This window comes from Columba livia, chromosome 6 (genome assembly GCF_036013475.1).
Source record: "Columba livia isolate bColLiv1 breed racing homer chromosome 6, bColLiv1.pat.W.v2, whole genome shotgun sequence".
Taxonomy (NCBI): domain Eukaryota; kingdom Metazoa; phylum Chordata; class Aves; order Columbiformes; family Columbidae; genus Columba; species Columba livia.
Window position 1 is genome coordinate 27,207,489 of NC_088607.1, and position 22,827 is coordinate 27,230,315.

Consider the following 22,827-nt stretch of genomic DNA (forward strand, 5'->3'; position numbering starts at 1 on the left):
GGTTAGTCATGGAAAACTGAAGGACCTAAACTTGTTATTTTGGCTTAAGTATGAATTAAGTCATTTTAATTTTTACGAACTTTGCTAAAAGCATTTTTGCCAGTCGAGAACATGCCGCAAGGCTCTAATCTTTTTGTTTATGCTCTCCTTCTCTCTATACGTACATGCTGGCCCTTCGATCCATTCAGGATAACTTGCATACAGATTTCCTAGCTTCACAGATGCCAATGACAGCAAGAAATTGCATTTCTGCTCTCATTTCAGATAATTCTGACTTTGTGAAATGTCTTGGAAATACAAAATGTATTTAGATACAAAATTCCATAAAGACAATGAATGAAAATAAAGTTGAATAAAAATTTTTAATATGATCAACCAAAAAAAAAAAAAATCAGCATTTTGATATGCAAGCTTCAAATCTGTTACACAGCTCTTCACTGTGGCTGGTTTTGGGAAAGCCTCCTCCATGAATTTTCACTATCAGTTGCTGTTTTATTTATAAGGCTGATAAAAGGATAGAGAGGTTCCATGGAAATAAAGCAACTCAAACAAATCGAGGCACACATGTGGGTTTTTGCTGGAAAATATGTGGAATGAAACACTAGTCCAGAAAAATCTGAAGATTTTCAGTGCCTGCAGTTATCATGGCCTAAAAACATCACCTCATTCTGTTATCCAATGATTCAAAACAAATGCACCCATTCCAGCATTGCCACCTGCTAAGTAATTGCAACTACATTTTAAAGCAGCTTGTTATCATCTTACAAAAATAACAAGGATTAAATCTTGCTCAGCTTCAGAGGATTTAGGAAATGTTTTGTTACAGACATATTGGGTTTTATTGCATCCAGATTGGATTACAGTTAATTCTTTGTTTGCAGATTTGCCAGCACCATTTTTACAGATCTTGCAATAGGACCAAAATGCAACAAGAAAGAAATCTCTGCTTGAGGGAATGGGATGTCTGCAATAGCTGCATTGTATCAGCATTTTATCCTGCCGTGATTCGAAAACTCCTTTTGATTGCTTTCAGTCAAGATTCTCATGTGCATCTGACTGATATGCTAGAATGAATGTTCTAAATTACATGGTTCTTACTATTTCCTATACCAAACAAGTGCTGGACACTGGGAAAACACAAAACACTGGAGAAAAAACAGGGTGGTGTGGTGTTTTGTTTTTTTTTTTTTTTTTTTTCATATGGCTACAGAATTTCCTTCTTAAATATCACAAGCTTAGCCCATCTCTATATGTTTCAGAAGTGCTACATAATTTATACTCCAAAAGAAAATCAAGTGCAATGTAATAAGTGATGGTCAAAATTGTTAATGTTGAACAAATCGAGTAGGATTCAATTGTATTATGCATATTATTGTAAGCAGTAACTGTGCTTGTGCGAGTTTGATTATGTTTTGTAGAACCTTGTAGTAGTAGTTAAAGACAATGCCATAAATAACAGGACTACCAGGTGGTGCCATAAATAACAGGACTACCGGATGGTGTCATAAATAACAGGACTACCGGATGGTGCCACAGATAATAGGACTCCCAGATGGTGTTACAGATAACAAAGCGCTCGGATGTTGCAACAGATAACAAAAGTTCCAGAGACGGAAATTCCCAGCACGTAAACGAACGCATAACGTATATAAGCACATACGAAAGGTTGATTTGGTGTGCCTGTTGGCGGAACTGAGCTTCCCCCGGTCACCCAGCGCTGTTTTGCCTAATTACCGCTTGCTAAATAAAATCGATTGATTGACTCAGAATCGATTTATTGGCTCTTATTTATAACAGCAAGATGTTGGGAACCACTGAAAACTAATAAAGTATTCAAAACTCATAAAATATTACAGTAATGTGTTGGGAATCATAGAGGGAAAACCACTAATTTATTAGATTTACTGGAAATCCTCCCACTTCAGACAAATTGGACTTTTTGGGTAATTTGAACCCCATAGTCCAGACTTGCAGTAAATTTCCAGCTAAAGACTATTGCTTAGGACAATATTAAATATTGTTTTAAATCTTACATGTTGGTGTTGTATTTCTCTGCAATATTCTTTATGCTTCTACAGAAAGATTGTGTTGCATTCTCATCCTGATTTACTTGCATTCTACACATACTTATCACTCACTTAAGTGATTATAGGAGATGCAAAAGAAAGAAGAATATGATGCCCTGAGTTTTATTTTCCTCTTACAACTTATTGATTCCAGCACTATACGGAATTCACACAGAAACAATTAAAGTCAGTTTTTGAAGATTATGTGAAACCTCATGAATGCAATAGGACTTGCATCAGAAGCTTTTTTTTTTGTTCAATTCACTAAGACTGAACTATTTTAAAACATTTTGAAGATACTACTCTTGCATATGCTTAAGTCTTCTAAATAAATGTATGCTTCTGAAATTAGTTGGGTGTTTCTATAAATTATACTCTAACAGAGTGATTCCAGGGTATTGTAGAGATTGTTTACATTGTTTATACATAGACTGAGGTTGTGCTTAGGTTTGTGATTTGGTTTGTTGCTTTGTTTGTTTGGGGTTGGTTTTTTTGTGCTTTTTGTTTGGTTGGTTTTTCTGGTTTGGGTTTTTTAATTAGATGATTACTGAATTATTGATTTAACTGATAAAAAGCTCCTTTAAAAGTATTTACATGGAAGGAAAAGTGCATTACAAGAAAATCATTTCATTTAAATAGGGATTCTCTATTCATTGAAAAATCTTGACCTTTACTGTGATATAACAGAAAAATGACAGAAACTTACAGACAACATGAACTGCTAAATTTAATGGGCAAGTGAAGTGTTTTAGCAGAAACTGCATACATTATGTTTTTCAGAAGTTAGTAGACAATCTAATTAACTAGAGAGATAAATTGCAAAACTCTAACTGTAGTCCCACTTGAGCCATTTTTCAGTATTAATAGCATTCATTTTTTGTTTTTTTATTTTTAAACACTCTTATTAAGGGCACAAAGTACCATTTATATGCTCTTATTAACAGCAAAGAAATATTCTGATAACATTTTAATAGCCAAAAGAAAAATTCTTGAAGATCTTAAGAGTACCAGGATAACACACAGACTCCTGCAATTTATGGCCAGTTCCAATTAAGCAGAATACCCCACAAAGTAATTACTAGTTAGAATTCTTGTTTTGTGTTATCATTTGATATACTCTTATTTATTCAACAGAACCCAAAACTGAGCTTAATGTTCACCCCTCCTCAAAACAATATAAATTGGGAATAGTGCCACAATTAATTTCAGGTGTGGCAGAATGACTAGAAGTGGAAAATGAAGCCTCATTTCGGGAAATCAGTCACAGCGCTTCACTCCAGAGGTAGCTTCATGCTAATGTTTTGGGAGAAAACATGCATGTCATGGCATAAAAATAGCATGTTTCTTACAGGTACAGTGTAAAACAGGGAATTATAAAAGTAATAGAGAAAAACGTTTTCCTGAGGAGTTCATATCTACAGATTTTTTCAATAGATATTGATTTCTCTAAACTCACCTTTAACCTCTGCTTCAGGTTGTTCAAATCTTATTACTTATTGCCCTAATCAAACCCCTTCCTCCTAAATCTACTATTTTAACATGTGGGATTAATCTCCTAGTATAAGTAGGCCTTGGCAGAAGCCCATGCTGCCTGCTGCTTGCTGAAGTACCAAGAAGTTCTAGGAAGCTGGCTGACAGTAGGAGGAGGTTGCTCAAACAACTGATGTCATTAAAATGGTGAATCTTCTGTAGCTTTTGATTTTCCTGGCTTCTTCATTGGGTCTCTGTCACTTTGTATTTGATCTCTACTATACCTAGAAAATGATGCCTATACCTACAAACGTGCTGCTTCCCTTGCAAGCTGTCACAAATGGGCAAGTTACCTCAGCAAGAAAACTGGATCTCAAAACTGGAGGGACAGTAGATTCCACCTTGTACTTGCTCCCTGCAGTACAGAAGTGGTATAGGTACCTTCATCATGTTCATGTTCACCTTGAGGGTTGCTTTCTATTCAGCCCCAAAGCTCTTGATGGTTTGCCCTGCCTACAGCTCGACTGTCACTCCAGCTCATCAGCAGTGACTTTTGGGCCCTGATGCAGACTCTGCCATAAGCAAGCCACACCAGCAGTAGTGTCAAGTCAACCAGCTTGAGAGATTCACCTCTCTAAACTCAAGCCCAGCTACTACAGAAACTCTAGGCAAAACCCTTATGCTGCTCTCATAAGCTTACTCAGAACTTTACAGATGTGGGAAAAAATAATAATAAAAAAGGTAAAAATCTGAACTTCCAAAAATACAAACAGAAATGGGACAGAAATAGGTTTGCCATCCTAGAAATATTCACACTGTTAGTGGAAACAGCTTTGCAATTTGCAGACCATCTCTGACAAAGCAGCTACGATTCTGTAACAGGCTGTAATTCAACACTGGGTGGCAACAGCAAATTTAATCTAAAATGCTAATGTAATGCTCACAGCTCAGGCCAGTTTAAAGAAACCAAACTTAAGTGCTTCTGGCAGACACAGCTCACAGCAGGGCTGGAAAGCTGTAACTTCAAGGGCTCACTGACTTTAAATTGGACATGACTTTCTAGGTGCCTCTTGTGCAAAGGAATGTCTCCTCCTGTACTCTTATCTGCTCTTTATCGGCTGAAGGCAATCCCTGAGGTACACACCTACCAAATAATTCTTTCATATGGTTCATATGACTTTTTTTTTTTAGCAAATATAAAACACGTAAATATATGTGAATGTTACTTTATGTTATTTCAGATAAGCATTCTATGTTACCATGCTTTTAGACTATTGTTAACTACTGATGATTTTTTTTTCCACTCTAAGCAATTTACACATCTATAAAAAGCATTCACAACAGTTCATGCAAATATGATGCTTTACGTAATTTATATTAAAGTCTTATATATATAAAACCACAAGTAATCAGAAACAGAGCTCAAGGTCACCATTTATCTTACATATATTTCAATTAAAATTCCTTCAATTTTTCATTTCTAGTTCATTTAATAATATCTTTAATTAAGACACTATCATGTACCATTTACTTTTTAAATAGGTGTGCTTCCAGTAAAGGCTGAAAGCTAACTGAAGAACATGTACACAGTAGTTGTGATTAATACACAGGGTTTTTTTTTTTAACTCAAACTACACAAAAGGGTTGATCTAGAACTGAAATTGACTTAAAAAGAAAATATTCCCGAAAGGAAAATATACCTTACTTCTTTTTCTAAAAACATTTTATCTTGACCTGTCTTCCACCTAAGTTAACAAATTACAAAAATAACATTTCCATGGTAACTGTTCTTTTGCTTCATTTTTAGAGATGCTGAGAAACCTCAGCTGCCACTGATATCAAACAAATCTGTGTATGCTTCACACCCTTGAAAGTCAGGTTGCATATATTTTCCGGTAGAGACATTCATTTTTTTGTTTCTTCCTATTCTTTAAATTAAATGTATGTCACTTAAAAGTATTTGGGCTACATAATTAAAGTATATGCACTCTTTATGGTTTACAGAGCTGGTAGATAGAATAAAAACATGCTCAGCTCTCAATGAGAAGTAGAAGTTAGATGCAAATCAGCTTTGGAGAATGCTCCCAGAGAGGTATTTGTGTCTTTCAAGACTAAATACCCGTAGAAATATGCCCCTAAATTTCAGAACAGACGTAGATGCTTAACTAAAAGATTAGCACAGCTATGTGTTAGTTGACCATCATAAACACACTTTTTAATATTATGTCCCAGTATTTAACTATATAAAGTATACATTACCACACAAACTGAGACTGAATTATGAAACAACTGACAGGAATTGCAATACAACATTTCTTTCACAACATAACTAACTCGGAGCATCCCAAGAGACTATTACCCTTGTTAATACTTATTTAAGATATTTTGTTCTCCAAAAGTGGTTATGGACTATAGCAACACTATTGATTTGGTTCTCATGACACGATAGAACACATTTCATAAATGACAGGTGAAATAAATATTCAAATGTGGATTAAAACTGTAGGTGGCTTGCATAGCAGTTCTAGTAGATATAAGAAAACCAAAATGCTCATAACCTCAGGAATTAGCTTCTCTCTTAGGTAGCTGGCACAGTGTATATTAGTTTTATTTATCTGAAAATCCATAGAAAAATGGGGATTGAGAACTTGGTCTTTTAATGTATTCAAATTCCTATGGAAGTTTTGGGAAAGATTTCAGCTGCTTCCAGTTATAAAAAAATGAGTTGAACACATTTTTCTAAAAGTCAGGTCAAAAAATGTAATTGTCCTGGTTTTGCTAAAAACAAGTTTCTCTTTCAGTGAATTTTGCCTGTCAGCTAAAATCTTCATATTAACTGCATTTTCCTGGAGCACCAGACACATGTTTTGGTAAACCTAGCAATGGAATGCAAACTTATTGATAAGCACAGATGGACATCTCGCGAGAGGGGCGACGAGAAACAAGTGAGCAAGAAACTGACCAACTGTGTATAACATTCCATTCATGTGAATACTTCATATAAAAGTGGGAGATCACGAGGATCTCGTTGGTTTTTCCCTTTTCCCTTCTGCTTATGGCCGACATCAGGAGAGGACCTTGCTAGTCGTCCCTGCAAACTGAGGCCTAGTGACAGACTGAATCCAGTTCCTACTGGTTGAGGAGTCTAATCCAGGACTTTGGTTGCCGGCTCTGCAGTTGCTGAGACTTTCAAGATTGGTTTCGTATATTTTGTATTATTTTCTCTATTCTTATTAGTAGCATTAGTAAAACATTTTTAATTTTTTCCAACTCTCTTCACTCCGTGCTTCTTTTCCTCCCAATCGCCTCTCCTTAGTGAAAAGGGGGGAGAGGGAGGGGGAAGTGTGGGGAGGGGGAGAGAGAGGGGGTTAACAATACATCTGCCAGGGTTTTATTGTCACCCCGCAATCTTAACCCTCGACAGTAATTTACTGAATATTTTGTAATATTCATTGCAAAAAATCACCTTTCTTTTCCCATTTTTGAGGAAAAAAATAAAAAGAGGACTGATTATCAGCAAAAGACCACAGCTGCTATCATTTACCCAATCATCTTTTGACATTTTACAGAGGGATCTGGACTGGCTGGATCACTGGTCTGAGGCCAGTTGTATGAGGTTCAACAATGCCAGGTGCCAGGTCCCGCACTGGGGTCACAACAACCCCAGGCAGAGCTACAAGCTCAGGGAAGAATGTCTGGAAAGCTGCCTGGCAGAAAGGGATCTAGGGGTGTTGATTGACAGTTGGCTGAACATGAGCCAGCAGTGTGCCCAGGTGGCCAAAAAGGCCAACAGCATCATGGCTTGTATCAGGAATAGTGTGGCCAGCAGGACTAGAGAAGTGATTGTGCCACTGTACTCAGTGCTGGTGAGGTCTCAGCTTGAATCCTGTGTTCAGTTTTGGGCCTCTTATCATAAGAACAACATTGAAATACTAGAGAGAGTGCAGAGGACAGTGACAAAGCTGGTAAGGGACCTGGAGCACAAGTCTGATGAGGAGCAGTTAAAGGAACTGAGGCTGTTTGGCCTAGAGAAAAAGAGGCTGAGGGGAGACCTTATTGCTGCCTACAACTACCTGAAAGGAGGTTGTAGCATGGAGAGGGTTGGTCTCTTTGACTAAGTAAGAAGTGACAGGACAAGAGGAAATGGCCTCAGGTTGCACCAGGGGAAGTTTAGATGGGATATTAGGAAAAAATTCTTCACAGAAAGGGTTGTCAGGCATTGGAACAGGCTGCCCAGGAAAGTGGTGGAGTCACCATCCCTTGAAGGTGTTTAAAAGGCATATAGATGAGGTTCTTAAGGACATGGCTTAGTGCTAGAGTTAAGTTATGGTTGGATTTGATGATCCTTGGGGTCTCTTCTAACCAAAATGATTCTATGATCCTATCTTCTAGACCATAAATCCGATATCTGGCACACAAACCACACAAATCCCATAAATACCAAGGACTGAGACAATGAAGACTTTTCTCAGAGAAACTGCAGAGACAAACTGTCATCGCTGAACGGGTTTTCTTGAAGGTTTTATTTATGAATTTAGAGCAAAGCTTTTGCTTTTGTTTGGGGTTTTTTGTTCGGTTTGGCAATTCATATTTGTTGTTTTGTTTTAAATGAACGCAGAGATGCTAGAGAACAGAACATCAATATCTAGAAAACATTGTACGTCATTTCTGTACAGCTCTTTCCCTGAATAACACAGACTAAAAATTCAATTAACATCTTTGCCTATGGTAATTCACCCTATCATTATGCCTTGTGTCTTAACAATATCTGTAGATCTTCTACAACTATCAGTTGGAAAAAAAACAGCCCGCACACACACAAAAAACCACCGCACCACACAAACCGCAAACAATTGTATCAAAAGTGGTATTTTCTAGTCCCTGAAAATCTACATGCATGTTTTATCAGGTAAATTAAGATATTATTTGATTGTTTTACCAAAACTGTAATTTTTATTACTTTTTTTTTTAGTTGAAATGCCCATGCACTTCCATCTACAGGACAATTACAGCATTGTAGAATACCATTGTTCAGTTATAAATCACCTTCTTTAACCATCTTCATACATAAAAGATGTATGTACCCTTCTTGTAACAATTCTGTGACTTCTTCCCAACATCATTGAAGATTATGTACAGCTTTTCAGTATTTCAGAAGGACATTCATATATGCATATTATATCTATTATTCTAGAGAATTAAACATAATATATTAAACATACATCTCATCATTGATATGTAGAGATACTCTTAATGTGCTTATTTCCCTACTATTTTATGAATACCCTTGGCTAGAAGGATATTTTGGCAAACATCTTCAGGAAACTGAATAATCTAAATGAGTGAGTGAATATTACACAAAAGTTCTAATGGTTATCCCTTTTAATTTTTAAGTATCTTTTCGTAGAATACATTTTCCTTTTCTTTCTTCTTTGTTTGCATTATTTTTCTAATGAGTTCCAATGGTAATTGAATTTCAGATATCTAAGCAGGATGTTAAGATTCTTATTTTGATGCAATACTCATCATCCATCTGGGAATCTCAAACAACGTTAAATAGGTCTAATTAAACACGCTGTATAATTGCATGCTGGGCACCAAGAGTTTCATTCCTCGTTTATAGTTAAGTTAGTTTTAGAATGTATTCCTGTTCCCATATTAAAAAAAAAGAAAAAATATTCTGATCACAATTTCTGATGCACCACAGGTTAAAGACCCTGTGCAGCTTTCTCTCCTTGCTGTTTCATCCTCTTTCTTTGTCCTCTCCCTAACTGTATCTTCACTTGAACCAGTGTGATTCATCCTCTCACATCTCTTTCTGCCCTCCCACTCACACCCCCTCCGCTTTTGCATTTCACCCCCATCATCATCTGCTACCTGTGCCTCTATGCAGAAAGCAGAGCTATGACTGCCACAAGAGCAGACAGAGGTGGAATCATAACAGACAACAGACGGTATCAAAATTATAACAAACAGATAGGATACAGTCAAATAATTGATTTCTTGTGTGGCTAATCTAGTTACTGATTTCTTCACCCTGCTGGCCTCTGCATCTCCTGAAGACTGCTGTGCCCTCACCTCTGCTCATCTGATTTCTCCCTAGTATAATTCTATAATGTAATACAACCTATACATAACAAATAAGCAAAATTTTAAAAGTTAGCATTGAAGGGTTTTTAATCTACTAATTTTACAGAACTGGGATAGAGACAAACCAACAAAGTGAGCTGAAGAAACTAGAATGCAGGGCATAAAGACAGCAGACTGACACCATAGCTTGCAGGAAGCTAAAGGTAAAGATTTCTTTATCTGGATTGTTGGCAACCAGGTGGAGAGGATATTTTTATTGGATTGAGCCATCAGTGAGCAGTATTTTACGTTGGAGGGTATGACTATAGGCATTCTTTGTTTAAAAGAAGTGTTGGGATCAGAGTGCCAGATATCAAAAATCAGAGCAGTGATGCTGAACAATACAATGCAGAAAAGAAGCACGTATGCCCTTCAAAGTGCCCCTGGAAATCCTCTTTTTATTCTCCATCTACTTCAAAGATACCTTTAGAAAACAGACTGTAAATTTTTGAGGAACACTATTCTACTCCAAGTAGAGGACGCTAGTTCTGTCACTTTCCTTTACCCCAAAAGGCCTCCTCTAAAATAATGTGTTTCTCTTCCCTCATCTGATAAGGGACAATCACAAAATTCAGAGACAATGAAAAATCCTATGAGTGACCTGTGATATAAGAGAACTCACACAGCAAAACAATACCATTGTCAAGATTATAGAAATAAGAATATACATGTTCTGCTAGATGCTTTAAAAGTTGCTTTCTGAACACACCATTCCCTAAGGGTGAGAATTACATTTGCCAGGTTTACCCTGAAAGAAGAAGTAAATTATATTCCTCTGTATTTATTGTTCAATTTAACTACAACGTTGAACAGCCTGGCTCTGCAACTTCTACCACTTATCACAGAAAGCATAGAACTGCAGCTATTTGATGAATTCTCATACTGTATTCAACACAGTTTGCCCTGGTAAAGGAAAAAAAGGTTATTGTCTACCTTGCATTGCAAATATTTACTATAACTGATATGTGTCTGTGTGCATCTTGATTTCATTAATACAAGAAGCTTGTCTTGCCATTCTTGAGTTAGGAAAATGCTTAATAATTGTAATAAAAACCTCCATGTTTATATCACAATAAAATAATAAGAACATGAAATATCAAAGCAAAGTTTCCTAAGTAGAAATTACACTTCAGTATATCAAATAATGCTTTGCTTCTTCATATCACTGTCCATACAAGCACAGTAAGTTCTATGATGGAATGAACAAATTTAATTCCAATTTAAAATAAGTATGACACATCTGTTATCACAGAAGTTTTCCTGAACTTTCAGGTGGTCCTTGTTAAATAATATCGGGAAATACTACTTCACAATTGCAAATCTCAAATGGCATTCACCTCACAAAAGCTGCTGTTAAGACTTTTCTCATCCTCCATGCTTGTTGTTAGCTCTATTACGTTCATAATATCCACAGAACATTCATGCAACAATAGTATATTTGTCATAGCGCACTGTAATATTAACTACAAGAAAACAGTGTACTGGGGACATGTTTCTTTTCAATCCTGCCCCATGTAGAGAACACACAGACCTTCTGGAAGACTGTTTTAACATTGAAACAAAGTTATATAACAGCTACTTTTAGTAAGCAGATGTAGTAACAAGAAATAAGTCAATCAGGGAAGGGTCCCTGTGAAGGAGGCGGTCACTAACAAAGGAACATCCTGCAATTTGATCATATCTGCCAGTAAGAGGCACTGCTATTGAATATCACACTCTGAAATCTCACGGAGGCAGCACACTAGCCTAAACAGTTTTTATTAATAGGTTATTAATGTGAATATTGCAGACATAGCCAAAGTTGTGTCCTCATGATTTTCCTGTTTCTGTTTTGAAGGGGCTAACAAAACCCATTTTCTGTAACAATATAAAATATCTGTGTGCTGATGTTGAGAACAACTGGCTGAAATACCATTGACCTACATAGGATTAGTCATATTGTGCTAACAGAGACTCAAAGATTTGGGTGGATAACGGGGGAAGGTGACAGGATGCAGGGGACACACATAAAATCAGCTAACATAATGACATTTTCATATCAGATTAGTGAAAATGAATTTAATTCTAGAGTTCCAGTTTAGTACACTTCCAGCAGAGAAAAAAAAAAAATCTATTTTTTCTGAAGTCAGAAACAAGAATCCTGACCTTTCTGTTGAGTCTTGCAGCAAGCCTGCTAATTATTACAAGGTTTCTTAATACTATGCTCTCATGTTGTGACCGAGACCTGCAAACTCATGCAAATGGACCACAAGAAATCAGAGAATTACAAGTTTCTCTGTTAATTCCCAGGTGGTAACAATCTAAGAAAAAGTTCTCACATAGCTCCTGTTACCAGATTATCCTCCCAGCATGCCAGCCTTTAATGAAAGTAACCTCCAAATGTTTTTGTAATACCAGGCAAAGCCTATTATTCTCATCCCACTATGTCACAGGTCCAGAGGCAGCCAGGCACTCAGTGCTGGGGGGACATACTGACAGCACAGAACTGCTGCTGCTATAGTGGCACTGGGACACTTTTTCATGGAGAAGCAGAAAGTTGTGGCAGTGAAAGTGTTTTTGATGGTCTGTGTATTCCAGCTTTCTCCTTCCATAGCAGTGTTCCACCAACAGAGGAATATCAGTGGAAACTCCATTAATGTTTCATACCCACATGACCATAACTACAAGGTGGATGGCAACCCTCTACCTTCTCATTCTTCTTAATCACATCATTTAACCTCCTTTCTTCCATCTTTTTTTTTTTTTTTTTTTTTTTTGTCACTCCTATATAACTGCTCAGCTCAGGACAACTTTGATCATAGAGCTGGGTGCTATACAAAATTCTAATTATGCAAATCTCACTCATGCTGACACTGTGTTGAATTTTTCATTGCTCCATTGTTCTCCCTTTTGGAAGTAATTTATTTTGGACCAAATCATTATAGCAACACGTTAGCTCCACTTTGAAATATAAAAAAAACAAGTAAGAATTGGGTCAACTGACTTGAGCATTGTAAGGTTCTGTAGCATTTAAATCCACAGGTTTGTTAAGAACTTTTATTTTTGCATTCATACCAACATATGTATAGTACAGCAAATCATATGTGCACTGTACTCAGACCATCTGCATTTTTTCTGTATTTCCTTTCCAGTTCAGTCTGAACTCTGTTTCCATCTGCTCCTATGGTTGTCAGCCTGCAGACATTCTAATTTTGTTATCACCTGTTCTCATGTAATCCGCATTCCTTTAGCATTTCTTCTTTATTTCTTTCTCAGAAAATTCTATATGCTTCTGACATGTGTTCTCCATCATTATCTTTTATGAACTCCCAGGCAAAAACCCATTCAGCAATTTTGTCAATGTCAACCTGCTCTGTCAAAATATTACATTTGATATGTCTGACAGCCTGCAATGTGCTGACCTCTACTGTGTCAATGACCTTGAACCATATATTTTTATTTCACAGCTCTTGTACATACCGACTTCAGCTTTTCTTAAACAACAAAATCACTAATACATGTTCTCCCACCTTTTTCACAGTAACCATTACTGAACTGACCGCCCTGCACATGAGACCAGAACTAATGCAGTCCTTATTTAGTCTGTGAGAAATTCAGGTGAAACACAATAATGGCTCGACTCACGTAAGTAATGAAACCAAAATACTCCTGTCTTTTCATCTGAAAGAGATTGAAACGGCTTTTCCCAAAATCACAGCATGTGACTGTGTGTGACTGAATTCAGAAGAGATATGTGGACACTTCAAATCCCAATTCTTTTCCTTAGGCAGTGGACCAATTTTTCAAAACTTACCCCTTTGCCCTGATTGGATTCAAACTGAGTTTTCATTCCTGAAAAGAAGAAAGCTACTTCATTTTTCATGAAAATAACGTGGAAGTTAGCCAGCTGATCAGAGCTAGCCCAGCAAGAGCCGGAGCCGGCGGGGTTCAGCTGACCACGAGGTTCAGCCGAGATTAGGAAGCTCAGAGGGAAACGTACAGGGACAGCGTGATTCCCGGTGGGTCCCGATCCCCGCAGCGCCAGCAGCCATTGCGAGAGAGCGGCTGATGTGGTGGGGGGCGTTCCCACGGTGATGACGACCACACCCCCTCCCCTTGCCTTGAAAAATGCTTTGGGAGGGCAGCGACTAGTCGCTGCTCACCAGGTGTAGGGAGGAGCAACAAGGCTGTGCAGCTGGTTAGTCCCACTCGCACTGGGCTGCAGCAGCAGGTGTGGTAGCTTGTGCAGCAGGGTGCAGAGAGCACCTGTTGCTTGTCAGCCCCCCTAACTTATTGCCAGCATCCCAGACTGCTGACAATAGAGTCGTGAGGTGGGTTGCAAACTGGCTTAAGGAGAGAAGCCAGAGAGTGGTAGTCAATGGTGCGGAGTCTAGTTGGAGGCCAGTATCTAGTGGAGTGCCTCAGGGGTCAGTACTGGGGCCAATATTATTCAATATATTCATTAACGATTTAGACGAGGGAACAGAGTGTACTATCAGCAAGTTTGCTGATGACACTAAGCTGGGAGGAGTGGCTGACACACCAGAAGGCTGTGCTGCCATCCAGCGGGACCTGGACAGGCTGGAGAGTTGGGCAGGGAATAACCTGATGAAATTTAACAAGGGAAAGTGTAGAGTCCTGCATCTGGGCAGGAACAACCCCAGGTTCCAGTATAGGTTGGGAAATTACATATTAGAGAGCAGTGTAGGGGAAAGGGACCTGGGGGTCCTGGTGAACAACAGGATGACCATGAGCCAGCACTGTGCCCTTGTGGCCAGGAAGGCCAACGGCATCCTGGGGTGTATTAGAAGGGGGGTGGTTATTAGATCAAGGGAGGTCCTCCTTCCCCTCTACTCCACCCTGGTGAGACCACATCTGGAATATTGTGTCCACTTCTGGGCCCCTCAGTTCAAGAAGGACAGGGAACTGCTGGAGAGGGTCCAGCGTAGGGCAACGAAGATGATTAAGGGAGTGGAGCACCTCCCTTATGAAGAAAGGCTGAGGGAGCTGGGGCTCTTTAGTTTGGAGAAGAGGAGACTGAGGGGGACCTTATTAATGTTTATAAATATATAAAGGATGAGTGCCATGAGGATGGAGCCAGGCTCTTCTCGGTGGAAAACAATGATAGGACAAGGGGTAATGGGATCAAGCTGGAACACAAGAGGTTCCACTTAAATTTGAGAAAAAACTTCTTCTCCATGAGGGTGACAGAGCACTGGAACAGGCTGCCCAGGGAGGTTGTGGAGTCTCCTTCTCTGGAGACATTCAAAACCCGTCTGGACATGTTCCTGTGCGACCTCACCTAGGCGTTCCTGCTCCAGCAGGGGGATTGGACTAGATGATCTTTTGAGGTCCCTTCCAATCCCAAACATACTGTGATACTGTGAAGTTAAAGCAGTCACGGTTTTCCAGGAATATATTTACCTTGTATAATGCAAAATAAGTAAAAAGGTCAATTAAATTTCCACAAAGTAGATAACCTCATTCACTGCAGAAAAACAAGATTTGGCAACCTATGTTGTAACTGTAATTATGATTATTCTTAAAATCCTGTTTCTCAAAGTTCCAAACTTATAAAGGCACAAAGGCCTTCATGTTCTCCTACATTTTCATAGCCCTGGGATGAAACTGTAAGCACTGCATTTGCACCTGTCAGGCTAATAAACAGTGAATTACAGAATATTTCCCTAACTGGAGGTCTAGCTGACTCACAATATTGAAAGGACTAGATTTACTACAATTGTCAATTGTTTGTTTTAACAGAACAAAAACTCTCTCTACCTTTTAAGTTGGACTTAAATGGGGAAATAAATATCAGCTGTAGTGCATCTCTGGCTGTGATTTGCAGTTGAACCATCACATTAAATATTTTAATTAAAACTTGGAAAACAAACTGCAGTGTTAGTAATGTACTAATCATCTCCAGATTGTCTGCTTTTTTACCTCCAGTCTTCTTCACTCAGGGGAAATATAGTTATCTTGTATTCATGATGGTTTTACTAAAACCATTTCCAGAGGAAAGTCTTAACTATTGCTAGAAGATAATCAATTCCATCTTATAAACAAAACAGGTTAATTTAACTCATTGAGTGTGTCTGAAGATTAATGGTGTCTTATTTATGTATTATTCCTGATTACCAGGCATGTAATATGGAAAAAAAATAGAACAGCACTTGAATGAATGAAGAGTGGGGAATAAACTGAAAAACTTGGAAAGATTGACTAGGAATACAGAAGAGAAGGAAAGTGCAGTATTTCCTGGGTACAAGTCTCAAGCATAGCTGTATGCATTTGCTCTATGTTTACAAATGAATTTATCAAAATAACCATCCTGTATTTATGTAAAAATATAAGCTTTGCTGTCAGTAGCACCAATAGTATCACATCAAAAAACCTGGCATTCCAGTCTTAAGCTTTCATCAAAAAGACATACGGGTACAGTTTGTCCACATGGAATATACCAGAAATATAAACAATGTGTGGAATTATTATTTTGTAACCAACTCACCATCCCAAGAGCTCTAGTTTACATGTAAACATACATTTATGTTTCCACAGAGGACTTTGATAAGTGTCTGATCTGGTGGTTCAGACTTTCATGTTTGTTTACCCTCTGTTCAGTCCTACAGAAATTAGCATAATAGCATAGCTCTGACATTAATACATTCACAATTCAAGCCCATTCAGAAATTGTAAAACTGTGTAATCACACTTCAAATTGAATGGTGAGCAACTTTGTCCATAACAATAGGCTGAGTATACCCCTGCTCCTAGAAGTGTCTCACTCATACCGTTAAAGACAGGTTTTTCAGTTTTCCCCAAAATAATGACTTTGTGGGCAAACAATTTTTGCATTATACAACACAAAAATTACAAGTTATTAATATTGGTATGTATATTTGCATATGTATTTACAAATACATACCCAAAATAGAAAAGCTCTGAGCTGTTCAGATAAATATATTAAAAACAGTTACTGAGACATTCTTCTTACTCAAAAATCTTTTTTTGCATTGTATTACAAATTTGGCTCTTGAGACCTGAGTATAACAAATGTTTTTTCATGTCTGAGAATATCTGTAAAAATTAAATGTTCCATCGGCATTTCCTGCTTAACTATTTTGCTTAATAAATCAATAAATGGAATGAGACAGCTATGCTGAGTACAACTCTGGTATTTCTCTTGCCTTTGAATTACATTTCATCCAGATGTAATGTTTTGCCCCCTCTCTTACTTTCCTCCAGTTGTATAACTGGATTTTCAAGTTCCAATGATTTAATCACAGAAAACAATACAGCCTTAACAATAAGGTTTTATTAACCTTTGTTGTTCTAAAGCCTACATCGAGATGAAATTCCACAGTGTTAACTGTCAAAGGTTAAAAAAGTGATTGGTGCTTATAATGAGTATGTGAAAGATACTCAGTTGTATTTTCTCTTAATATGCTCAACACTGACAGAAAATACAGGCTTACAATAACTGGAAGTAGAAGACTTTAAAAAACAAATGCACAGTGGAGTCAATTTTCATTTTCTCAGAAACTAGACCTTAATCTAAAGGGGAAACTTTCATGGTTAAATAGTCTCGCCTTCTCTTGCCTAATCTATTTATGTAAATTTTCCTGATAGTTTACATAGCTGAAACTAAATAGCAGGCTTGCACTTCATTATGGAGGAGAGGTACAACAGTTCAGCAGGGGTTTCTTCCTGCGTTAGAACTGAACTTCATGGAAGGCATAGCACAGCCACTTGTTTTAACAAGCAACAACTGAATGGGTCAGTGCCTCAGAGAGGTAATGATCTATATCTCATAAAACAGCTAGACCTGTTTCCTTCTTATTTTGCTGAACATTCTCCAGTGAACCCATTGATAAAGCCTAGCCATTTATTACAAGAAGGTGCTTCTTTCAACACAGAATCACAGCCTAAAATACTCTTCTGAAAGTAAATTTCTGCCTCTGATTTTATAAAACAGACAGAAGAGGAGGGCCAGGGATGCAATATTAAAGAAGCCAGGAAGTTTAATGAAGTCAGAATAGCGATCAGGGAGCTCTTTCTAGAAGCAAAATCTTGAGTCATAGCCTCTGATTATTTCAATTGAATTCTTTTATGAAAAGTGACCATTAAAAGAAGGCATAATTACAGGCTGTGATGGAGCTCAAACCTACTGGTCTATGTTTTGCCACATATTCCACAACTCATGGTAATTCAGACAACAGCTCAAAAAATTCACTGGCTTTAGGCTGTATATGCTAATCTTCCTATCACTGATAAGATACAAGTGCAATATTTGGGCATTTTAATCTGCAAATTGTTGTTGCCCTGGAGCAGAATAGAAGCAATCTCTGCAGGCAGAGAAAACGTGCTGCTGTCTGCACATGCGATGTGACCTGCCTGCCACACAACACAGAGTACAAGAGGGGAAGGAGAGTCTTGTTTCCAATCAAGCCATCAGAGTTCTCACTGATGGCAGCAGTGCCAACCTTCAGCTCAGCTAAGAACATGAAAAAATTCTTACTCATATAGGGAAAACTTCATTACAAAAGTCCTGAAGAACACACTGATGACACTTTGACTTGAGAAATTCAGTTATCTTCATCACAGGCTACAACCTGTCAATTTTGTTTTGGTTGTCTTCCCTTAAAATACTCAAAAACTACACAAAAATAAACATACTTCCATGTATATTTCCTTGTATTGAGAATCCAAAATAAATAAATAAAGGTTCTTAGCTCATTAACTTTATTTTCTTTTTTAAATATCAGCTTTTACTTCATAGGCTCAGTAATACAGTGTATAAATGAGGCATGAAATAAAAGTCCTTGCCTTCCCAGTGGGACAGTGATCACGCTCACTTGCAGAGTGCCAGGTTAAGATACGTAGAGCCAGAAAGAGCCAAACAGGCTACCTAGTATTGGGATGAACTGTAAGCTCTGAGAAGACAACCAAAGACACTCATCTCCCACATTTGCTGTTTTTATCAGGGGCAACTACAACGGTCTCCAGGTAAGAACTGCTAGATGCTCTTTCTAAACCTTCTGACAAAAAAAAAAAAAAAAAAAAAAAAAAAAGGCAAAAAAAAAAAAGCACCACAGCTTTGCCACAGTAAACAGATACTGTCACTCTCCTAATGTGATGTTGACATGTCATTTCTTCTGTGCTACGAGCTCTGCATTATCCTGCTCCCTTAGTGATCAGAATGAGGAAGTAGGTATGCTCAGCACAAGAGAGAGCAGTGACTAGCACAGTAATGTGTGATTTCCTAGGGTAGGAACTACAGAGAATTCACATACTAGAACATCAGAAGTGTGAAGCACTAGGAAAGAAAAGGGGGAATGGTATACATCGAGATGCCTAGATCCTGTGTAAATTCAGTAGTAACAGAAGAGCTTTAAATGTGGAAACTATTTTTTAATATCCAAAGAGAATATAACAACATTTCATTTAAAACACCTTCAAAATTGAAAGGGGTTATACAATGCCACTGCAAACTAGCTATGATTACAAGTAAAGCTGCTTATAGAAATCAGCCTGTACATGTTTTTATTCATATGCACTAAATATTTTTATCATCTAAATAATACCACATTAAAACACCTAAACATTAAAAACAGTCTAAAAAAACCCCACATCAAAGCAGAAAGTATAAGAGTTTCTGGGAAACAGGGAAGAGTTATTTAGGGCTTTTTTTTAATCAAGCACAGATTTTGAAGAACTGTGAATAAGAGTCCACAACTGAAAGGATCATTTGTCTCAGTGGCCAAACATCTATCGCAACAATTAGTTTTAATTTTCTTACAAAGTCTGATGTTTCACACTCATTTATTTTCCTGGCTCAAAAGTGTGGTCAATCCTTTTATTCACCAAGCACCTATAGGAAGCAGTGAATCCTGGTAAAGGATTAGGATATTTTCTAACTCCCTTTGGAATGCATACTTCAAGGATCTGAATTGTTTTGCTGGTGCAAACACCCAGTATTTTTAACAAATGCACAGCATAGTGAGGAGAAATACTAGTTTAGTTTACTGCTATATACTGCTTCACGGAACTAATTGTACTACATTGTAATAAAAACTTAATCCTCTTAATCTATTCCCTAGGCACCCCTATATATTTACATCTGTTTGTGTCCACATGTATGCATTTATTTACATGTGTTTATAATTCAAAGACAACATTCTATTATAAACAAAAAGACACTTATTCACAGATGTTGCTGGCATCTCCGGACAGCTATAACTCTTCTTAAACCAGGCAAAACTCATTTGGGTCAAATAATGTTGGTGAAACACACTAACATGAATTCAACTGCCCATCACAACAGGGAATAAGTGAATGGGAGATGCTAATGTACTCTAATAGAGAGGTCCCTGTACACCCTGATGTGTTTAGTGGGACAGCAAGTGAGTGCTGTTATAGTTCCAGGGAGGGACAATTTACAGTCAGTCAGGTCTGTATTGATTCCTTCTACTTACAAGATTTCAAACTAGGAGTTATACAAGTAGTTGACCTGGGTAATTACAGCGATCTCCCCAGCATTACAGCCTATAAATAGATGATTCACTCGGCATTCTACTCAAGTTGTCTGTTTTTTCTCTTAATTCCATTTGATCGTTTTCTTTAATCTGCCATAACCAGTTATCCAAGGCTCACACACATATACATTCCTTCACCAGGGGTGTCAAATGTAACTCCTCCTACATTTATACATTCCTAAAATTACATTCAGCCCTTCGAAGGCAACCGAAAAGCTGATGTGGCCCCTAGTGACAATCAGTTTGACACCCTTGCCCTACACCATTCAAATTATTGTTTATGTTTATCTTTCCATCTAATATCAATCTGATGCTAAATTCTTCCTTTAGTTTTGATTTGTTAACTTACATTCTTCTTTAGGTATTTTTATGATGTTGGCACATGAACAAAGGCTGAATCTATGTTTTGTTTAAGCCATTTCAGCCATGCATAGACTATAAACTTTCACAAAACAAAAGTTCAAGGTTCAAATGTTCCATTACTGTAAGGCCTAAGTGGTTCAGGTCTTCTATCTGTAGTACAAAGCTGATGGTCAGTAATTTGTACCACTGCAAAAATTGCTTAATTGTTTCTATCATTAGAGAATCTCCCTTGCTGTTCCAATGTGTGATTAAAAGTAAAGCAAGGTTTTAATGATTTCTTATACCAGAATTGTAGTGCTTTCACAAATAAAAAGCTTCCTGGAAGGAAGAGGAAGTATTTTCTCAACTTCGAAACTCAACAAATACACACACTCAGGAATGACCTAGATTTAAAAAAATTGAAACCAAACAAACAAAACCAACAAAAAATCACCACCAACAACAAAAACAAACAAACAAAAAACTCAAAACTCAACACCTGTGGGAAGATTCCCTGTGCATTGATTATATATAGACAAAATGTGGAAGAAGTTATGTCACCATCTAAAAAATGATCAGACATGGTAAATTTCCATTAAGTAGCACTGTAGTACATTCTAGTTCTTGCTGTCTCTAGTTCTAGGTAAAATAAGCAATTGCTTAGGGTAAGGCTGACAAGACAATCTGGTATCATTGCTTTTTGCTCCTGGAATCCCAACATTTGCTGCTGCTTCTCCCAGCACTAAAGCAGGTACTTGTTACATGAGGCACCTGCTGCTAATGTTGTTACTATGTGTAATGTGTATGTGTGTCAAGAAATAATAAAGCATTCCAATGCCTTTATGAAAATGCCAGCTTTTAAGTTTTTCTGAAGCAAAATGTCCCTAAGAAAAAGAATCTTCAAAGCCTTACACTGATGTTTTCATCATCATCTTTTTCTCACATAGCTCCACGTTCCTATTAAAATTAGTAAAATAATGAATTCATAACCATGGGTCAGTCCATAGCTGCATTCAAGTAGGGCAAATTTTAAAACTACCCCAAAGAAGCAATAAGAAAAATAGCACAAGAGTGTATTGAAATGCAAATATATCAATTCCACAAACATTTCTGTGAATACTCGTTGAAGATATTTTCTTCAAAATCTATTAAAGAATACATTGTTTTCACATCAAACCATACATGTTAAATAAAAGGAGAGTAATAACCTTGTTGAAGGCGTGACTGTATAAAACAAGGTTGTACATTTACCACTGTTTGACTGTAATTATGACTTGTAGGAAAACAGCATGTTCCTTATGAATTAATATGGTGAGTAATGAATTCTTTTATACCTTAAGCCCTTTTCATTCTGGTTTTAACCTTTTTAATTCCATTTCAATATTTCTGGAAGTTTTCTATAATATATGGCAACGTATTTTCAGTAATCACACAACAGGAAGAGGGAAATAACCAGGGAGGAGCGTGTAAGCATTCCAGCACACTCCAGTCACTCCGTGTTTTCAGGGTCAACAACAACAAACAGCAGAGCTTTGTAGGTACTTGGAAACACATCCAAGACACATTTGAAACTTCATTTAAATCCAGTCTGCATAAACATTTCTATAGAGGCAAATAACAAAACAGGAACAACCTATCTGAACACACTCAATGAATTCCCACTCAGGCACTCACTTTCTTGTTCATGGGAATGCCATGGAAATAACCAGAATTACAATTTAGATTAGGTCCAAACAGAAGCAGATTATTGCTATTAGGAGAAAACACTGAGCAACAGAGTGACAGCCATTGCTGTTAAGAACTCTGCCAAAACGGGACAGTTCCAGAACGTACTTACCTTCAGATGATACAACTCCTTCCTGACCAAAACTCAGTCAGATAAACTGAATACAGTAAATAACAACAGTAATCGAAAACCTTCAGATGAAGCAACTCTAAACAGCACATCCTTTTACAAATACTCCACTCCTTTACAAATAAGCTCCTCCTTAGTTAATTAAATTGTGCTGACTGGCAAGACCATCAGCTGCAAATGTTTCTTAACTAGCGAGGTCTGTAAAGGTGTAGCAGTTGTTAACTGTTTCGCTTCCACAGGAGGCTATGGCTGAGATCGGGGATAAGCTGTTTAACATTCTAATTTGCTTAAATCCAAATTTTTAAAACCTCAACCTACAGCTGTGATTTCTGACCCAAACAGCTCTGTAATATGAAAGAAAACTCTGCATTTGCTAGAGCTCTGGAGAGTTGGATAAATTTGCAACCAGTGCTTCTGTGGGATTTCCACCCAGCCTGTCCCAGCACTGTGT

At 37.5% G+C, this 22,827-nt stretch overlaps 1 long non-coding RNA gene across 1 annotated transcript in view; it reads right to left on the reverse strand.

Moving 5' to 3' along the window:
- LOC110365697 (uncharacterized) overlaps positions 1-22,553 on the reverse strand; it is a 176,292-nt gene extending 153,739 nt beyond the window's left edge. Inside the window, exon 1 of the long non-coding RNA XR_002425410.2 lies at positions 22,359-22,553. This is a non-coding gene — a long non-coding RNA (uncharacterized LOC110365697). The remainder of the gene's footprint in view (positions 1-22,358) is intronic.
- Positions 22,554-22,827: the final 274 nt, after the last annotated feature.